This window comes from Mycteria americana, chromosome 9 (genome assembly GCF_035582795.1).
Source record: "Mycteria americana isolate JAX WOST 10 ecotype Jacksonville Zoo and Gardens chromosome 9, USCA_MyAme_1.0, whole genome shotgun sequence".
NCBI classification, from domain to species: Eukaryota; Metazoa; Chordata; class Aves; order Ciconiiformes; family Ciconiidae; genus Mycteria; species Mycteria americana.
The window spans coordinates 3,641,085-3,648,603 of record NC_134373.1 but is presented as its reverse complement, the minus strand read 5'-3'; the positions used below and the strand labels follow the sequence as shown (position 1 = coordinate 3,648,603).

Genomic DNA, 7,519 nt, shown 5'->3' with positions numbered 1-7,519 from the left:
CCAGAGCCCAATGGCCCTACAACACTAGCAGAGACAGCTCACAGCTCTTCGTGGTTTAGTCAAGTTGGCTGCAGTCAGGACTAAAGAGACACGAAGCAGAACAGGATCATCTCAGGAGAGCACCATGGGATAACAAGGTATGATGTTCTGCTTGGCCTGTTTTACCCAAGTTTTCTCTGGGGACACCGATTCTCAAAGGCTGGTGGAACAAACACCACAGATGAATGCAGGAATAGTCTGTGATTCCCTTAGCTGCTGTCAGAGTATATGTAGATTATTCTTAGAAATTCAGCGACTGGGATGGGAAACAGATTTGACCAAGACCTGGATCAAGAGTGGAAGCTGTTCTTTTTAAGCTCCTGGTGCACAGGATCCAAGGCAGGTAGCATCCCCATGAGAACATCCCTGGCCAGGGCCACAGGAGCTGTCTGGCAGCATGAAGGAGCTTTAAAAGCTCCACTGAGCTCCACTCTGCCTTCCATAGGTCTTTGGTACATGACTTGATGAACTAAAGCTTTAAGTAAAACACTTGAAAACCCAAGATACTATTGCAGGGATTGATTACATGGTCTCTCTCACCTTGGGAACATAGAAGCCCACAGCTTTTAAAACAGCACACATTTCATCTAGCTTATAACACTACTGCAGCTATTTCCAGGGCAGTCAAAACCTATAGTTTTTTGACCTGGAAATTTTCCCTTCATGGCTTGTGACATTGTCCGTAGCTCAAAAGGTTGTTTGTAATGTGTCTTAAGTTGCGTGAAGGATGCTGCACAGATTTATGCTAAACTCCATGCTCCCTCTGACAAAAGCAAATCTGTAGGAGCTCAGAGCTTCCCTCCTTTCAGCCTCCCCCCAGGCCATCCACATCTTCCCTCCATCTGACGATACAAACATGCAGCTATTTCAGTGTGGACTCCTATTGTTCACACAGTACTTTGATGGTAGAAACCCAAACTTTGTACTTGGAGTGCTTAATTGGGTACCAGCGCAAACTCTGTTTTATAGCACTATGTATCCATGTTCCACATTTTATTAATGCTGCGTGCATAATCATGCCACTAAAGTCAGATCCTTTCAGTCAGAACTCCACACGTGAGGCTGAATATTGGGATATGGGAATTGTGATAAAATTTTGAATAATCAGAATCTCAAACAGCTGGAAATCACACTGATAGTTCTTCTACAAAGTGTTACTTTTAAAGGTTTCTTTCAATATATAGATGCATGAAACAAAATCTGATGCAAAACACTTAGACTTGGTGAGCATTTTAGAATGAGATAAATGTAAAAAATGGCCTAGATGGAAATGTGAAAAAGATAAGTCATGATTTGTCTCATGGCTTTAACAACGATTAGTTTGATTTTTTTGGTAACAAATGCTGCAAATACAAAATCCTGGAAGAGAGAGTTAAAATGTGCCTGGTGCTTATTTTGGCTCTAAGAAACCTGTTTTTTTGAGGTGAAGAGCATCTGCAGGTCCTGTTGATTTCAGGAGGAGGACACTACCTCCAGGATTTGAACAACATACGGTGAAAACAGTTAAACACGAATCATTCATCACATAAGTCAGCACTAAGAAAATGATCTCATATTTATTTATGTCCCTAGACAAATATGTACTCGTTTCCTCTGTGAAAGGTAATACATTGCCTCAGCTAGAGTCTTCAGCATCGAGCTTTTAAGCAACATGATGCCCACAATCCTTGTGGCATTGCTTGTAGTCTAAAGAGGTCACGACTTCTGCAGCTGAGTGGATGGAAAAAGATGCCGTGATGGTTCCTACGCACCGTCTTTTCAGTACCACCTTTTCCCAAGGGCTGGTGGAGGCTCAGGACCACTAGTCTATGCCTTCTTACATGTCTCGGGAATAATATTTTGGAACTTGTTCTTCAGTATCTCTGTGACCATATTTCTCTGTGCCGTGTTTCTCAAATTATCAAACCTTACAACTATCGCACTGGCCAGCCTGCATTGCTTCAGCTTTGTTCTTGCAGTAGGGAAGCTGAAGACCTGCGGTCATCCTTACATCAGTGAAGTTAATCTGTAAGTGGAATATAAAGAGCTAATCCAATTAACAGTAAAAATGTAATCAATTGGCACAAGCTATTAGCAAGTCCATCAAATGAATAGGGTGCCTTTAACCAAGGCTAAAATCATCTCCATTGCTTACCATCATTTTCCTTCTGACCACTAGTAATTCGTACCTATAGCATGTGTACAGTGTCCAATACTCATTTCTTGTTTAGTCGTCCAGGGATTCATCATGGAGCTGGGAAGAAAGATGCACTAGTATATCCAATTTTATGAGTAGTTTTTTCAGATTTTTAAGTTGATCAGTATTTCCAGTAACTGGTAGGGCTGTGTAAGTGGAGACACAGTTGGTAATATTGTAATTATAGTTATATTCCATGATGTTTTATTTAAATTGACTTTTTTTTTTTTCTTCTCTAGTCCAAGTAATGTTGCTATGTTATTTTTATGAGGTAGTCCTGTGGTTTCTAAACTAAGGTGCACAAAATCCTGCAGGCTGACTGTCCCAGAGCTGGTCCATGGGTTACACCAAGCTGGAGATTCAAAGAGCCCCCCCGCCAGCGGACATGAAGCTTTACGTCCCACTGCCACAGGGCTTGGCATGTTAGATGTGTACCCTGGTATGTGGTGGGCTCTGTTGCTGCTTAGTAGTTCCACAGACGCAAAAATTAAAAGAGATTTGGGAACCGCTTACCTACTAGATTCTTGCTCTCAAAGGGGTATGGTTTTGTCAGTATTTTACATAGAATTAACCCTAAGGCATGGCCCTGGAGAAAGAAGTACTTAATTGGTTCAGAAAGAGCTAAAACCTGCTCCCATAGCAATCAAAGGAGGTTTTGCCATTGTTTTATGAAGTTGGAAGAGATTCAGAGCATCCCGTGATGGCTGCTTTGGGTTATGGGAGTTATGATAATGGTTTCTGTTGCTGTTCTTTGAGTCGCAGCTTGCTCCAGGTGCATAAAATTTGAAAAGTCATGGTTTTGGTGGATGAAATAGAGACAGGCTGGGGAAATGGAGGTGGATGGGATGGGATGGGGACTCCAGGTGTGATTTCAGCCCGTGGGGTGGAAGGGATGTGTGGTACCTTTCATTTCCCCCAGTGTGGAGCTAATCTGAAATTCTGAAAAGATCTTCCCTCTATAAAATAACTTGTACTTACTACAGAAAGACTTCTTCATGATGGTACCAATGATGGTTATGTTGGTGTCAACCCAACTGAGAGCCCTGAGACAGACATTATTCCCTCTAGAGCTTCCGGTGTGGCAGAAGGGCATTTCTGGGGAAGGATATGGTAACAACAGTCATTTCTTATAAGCAGGGGGTTGGCACAGAGTGCTTTTAGAAGCAGAGTCTATCTATGCATATCTCCAGAAAGCTATGGCACCCACCTGTACAGTCACTTTTGTACACCTTTTAGAGAGGTGTTCATACCTGTGTTTCACTAGAAATATTCAGGTAACACTTTCCAACAGTGTTAGAGCCCAAAGAAGTTTTCGTAAACCAGCCGGGCTGGAAATGACTGATTTGGAAAGCTGGCACTATGAAATTGGTAAGACTATTCCCACTCCCTATTCAAGTTAGATTTCTTTGTATGTAAAGTGAATGTTTACGTGCAAAAAAAGAGGTATTTGCAATTTAAGGAGTCCAGGTGAGAATTCATTTTCATTAAACAATTCATGAAACAAAAGACAGCAATGAAAACAGGAATTCTCCTTAAATCACCCTCCCTAAAAGCTCTATTAAAACCTGCTTTTTTTCTGGTGCACTAGGACAAGGAAGGTGCCAGCCCCATGACAGAGGAGAGGTGCGGAGTGAGGCCATATCAATGGCATGGGCACCTCCAACCAGGCAGTAAAGAAACCGCAGTTCATTTCGAAGCCTGGCATGGGGCTGGTTCTCTCTGCTGGCCCGTACAGCACTAGAGCTGATTTCAGGGTGGAGGTGCTGGGCCATGAGATGGGGCACTGGGCTGGGGGAAGGGAGTTCAAGAGTCTTGTAGAGGCATGTGGCTTCTGGCTTCCAGAAGGTTTGGGTATGTTGGTATCAAAGCTTTTGTCCATCCCTGTCGTAATAGGTGAGCATCTCGCTGTCTTTAACATAATCACCTTCCTCAAACCCTATATTTCAGTGTGGAAACAGCAGAAGAAGGTATCTTATCTCCAGACATATGGGGAACTTGCTGTAAGGACTGAACCTGGGTCTCCCAAGCTCCAGGCTCCGACTCAAATCACCAGACAACTCCTGCCCTCTTCCTCTGCAGCCGCTGATCCGGAAAAAGCTGTGGCCATAATCTGGTGCTAAATCTCTTCAGATCAAATAGCTTTGCTTAACAAAATAATCCTATAGAATGACTTGGCTCTCAGCTGAGAGCAGGAGGAAGATCTGGGCAGTGTATTACAGTCAGGGCACGGCACCAGGAAATTAAGCTTTATTATGTGTGCTCTGGCAACGGAGCACACAGGGAAGTGATGTTTATGGCATTCGCACCACCGTTCTGTCTCTTAATTCTTAATCCTTTGCCTATCACCGTATGATTGGGGAGTTTTCTTAGGGGAAAGCAAGGCTAATTTCTAGGCTTACTGTTGAGAAAAAAAAAAAATCTGGCTGTGAATTTTTCCTCCTTTCTTTTTTTAAGCTGCTGCTCTGCCCTGCCTGTCTCTGTTCACTTCTGGAGTCAGGTGGGGCATGAACCAGATGTATCAAGGGTAGGTTCATCACCAAAATAGCTCAGTCCCCTGACACCCACTTTCCTCTTCTGCTGACAGTACCGCATGGTCATGAGGCCAAGACCACCAACATGCCTCCTGTTTGGAGCTCAGGGCAGAATATAAGTGGTTTTGTGCATCACCATTGCTGCCCAGACCCACCAAGTAAGGGACAAGAGTCACTTTGAGACCAGCTTGTCTGCCCCATGGCAGCATGTTAGTAAGACCATGGATTAGCAATCTGGCATTTAAAAACATTATCGTATTTTTTTCCCCCAGCTCTAGGAACCTGGTAATGAAAGTCTGAAGCCATGGCTTCGGTTCCTTTCTAATTTAAAGGTTAGATTCCAGACTATAAGTCAAGAGATTTGGTGGCTGGTCTTTAGCTGTACTGTAAATCTTTTTCCATTTCCTCTGGCCAAATCTGGGGAAAAAAATGCTGGAGTTGTGACCCAAAGCAAAATCCCCAGCTGCTGTCAAGTTGCTGGCATTTTTCTTTGCCTCAGGGAAACTCTGTTACGTTGGTGAATTCCCAGATTTTATTTTAGAGTAACATAATACTGATAATCAGAGGACCTGTCTCTAAGGATCTGTTCCACAGACATATTTGGGATTTTCAGAAGACTACCTTCTCTGTTAACAATAGTGCTTACTGAACCTTCAGTTAGCTTGCATCCATGTTTGTGAAGTATTTTGCTGAGCATGGCCAAAAGGAGGTGAATAAATAGCAGATTGGTAGTTTCCAGTAAAATTTTTTTCCTGAGAGGCTTTTCAGGAGAAAATGAGGAGATGCTTTCAGTATGTGAAGGTCTCAGCCAGCTAGAGACATCCATATTTCAGACATATTGCAGATATCCAATAAAGCAAAATACAAATCTCCTTAACTCTAGAGCTGCAAATGACACATTTATAATTGGAGCCCCAGGAGCAAGGGGTTTGTGGTTCAGCCCTACTCGTTTAACACTTCTCAGCCTCTATGTGAGCTTGAACTTTCAATTCATTCAACACATTAATGCTAAACATTGTTGAAGCCACCAGGTCTCTCTCCAATGGATTTCCTATCAAAACTATTTATTTTACAGGATCTCTCTGTTCCCAAATACATAGTTGTTTAAAAGTGCTGGAAAACATTTGGCTAGGCTTGTTCAGAACTGGACCTTTGCTCACTCACAAGGTTCATGAACCTTCACAACTCTCTAGGTGAACTTAGCCTGACTTTCCCATGCATAACCAAATCCCAGTCCAGGTCAGTCTCATTTGGTTTCATGTTTCACTACAGACATTTTTTTACAGCTCCAGTTTTAAAGACCTGAGCGTGGGACAGATACAGGGCTCCCATAAATACAGGCAATAGCCGTGATAATATTTGTGCATCTCATTTGTCGTATCTGATGCTGAAATGTATTTCCCTGTAGCAAAATCCTGGAGTAACTGTGATGTGAATTAGTAGCAAAGCAGAAATAGAAGAGGAGTGTTTATTGTTCATATGTTAAAATAATTCCACCAAAGTTTGATTTACTCCAAACCTCTGTTTGGTCGGAGGCGTTGCAAGTTTGCAAAAGTACCCAAGATGTCGAGGGAGGCAGCTCAGTTTGCTCTGAAATGACCACAAAAGGGCAAAGACATTGGCTAGAAATGTACACTATAATGCATAGTATATGAAGTCTGCCAAAAAGTCTGAATTAGACAATTCTCTCATGCTATTTCCTTGTAAGAGCCCAAAGAGGCGGTGCTTTATGTCAAGAAGCATGAGTCAATCCTCAGAGGAGGATGCTCAAATGGAAAACAGATCGAAGGAGGGCTCTGCAGGCTGTGCTGCTGCAGGTCCTGTCCCTTGAAGTGAAAAGCAGAGGAAGGGAGGAAAAATGGGATCGGTAACAAATGATGTGATGGCAGAGTGTCAATCACAGTGGAATTTCATCCTGGCCCCGTATTACAGCGGCGCTGGGAGTGCTGCTCCAGCAAAGGCTGTGTCAGCACTTTGTTTAGCTTATACACCGATTTATTATCTGCCCTTTGGGCTGAGGCTGATTTTTCTAGGAGTTAACCTGGCAACAGTTCTCTTCATGTATTTTCAGCGTGTAGCTCAAGAGTTGTTTAACCTCTCACCCCTGAAGCCTCAGTCCCAGCTTATCCTACCACGGCACAATTTTCTTGGAGTGACTGGGGTTGTAAGCCTGAAATCCAGCCTCTACAGCAAAGACAAGGGTTTGTGCAGAGCTCTCCCATCCTCGGAAAACGCCTGCACCCTGTGCCTGTCCTGTCCTTAGGCCGAAAGTCCTTTGGTGGCTGATAGAACTGGTGGATATTTTGGGGCAGTTTCCAGCTAGTTTGAATACGAGCATTGTGTGTGCCAAGGGCAGTGATTTACAATTGCAAGCAGTGGAATTGTCCTACCTAATTAGTTACTGCCTGTCAGAAAAGCTGGAATAAATGTGTCTTCTTCATCTAATTCTGTTGTGAAGTAAAATGTAATAGCTTAAAGTCCCCTGTCTTTGTAATAGGACATGAATGCAGTCAGCTTGCCTGGTGGGTGATGGCTCGTTAACCCTTGATAACTTGATCAGACCAAGCTGAGAGAACGAACAGCAATAAATTGCTAGAATGAGATGCTGTTCTCCCCGAAGCTCTGCTGTTGCTTAGATAGGAAACTGCAGCACCACTTGCTGTAGTCTGAAGCCTCTTGCTTAAATCAGTCTCTGTGTCTGAAGTTTGGAGCGTGGTAAATATGTCACCAGTTCTTAAAACATCTCCCGGGACCCATACACGAGGAAGCCTGA

The 7,519-nt window shown here is 43.2% G+C and overlaps 1 long non-coding RNA gene across 2 annotated transcripts in view; it reads right to left on the bottom strand.

The window, feature by feature from the left end:
• Nucleotides 1-1,588: 1,588 nt before the first annotated feature.
• LOC142414269 (uncharacterized) overlaps nt 1,589-7,519 on the bottom strand; it is a 37,534-nt gene continuing 31,603 nt past the window's right edge. The window contains exons 4-6 of one of the 2 annotated variants that reach the window (XR_012777000.1): nt 3,194-3,310; nt 2,208-2,361; nt 1,589-2,044 (exon numbers count right to left, since the gene is read on the bottom strand). This is a non-coding gene — a long non-coding RNA (uncharacterized LOC142414269). The remainder of the gene's footprint in view (nt 2,045-2,207; nt 2,362-3,193; nt 3,311-7,519) is intronic. The other variant, XR_012776999.1, reaches the window with a different exon arrangement.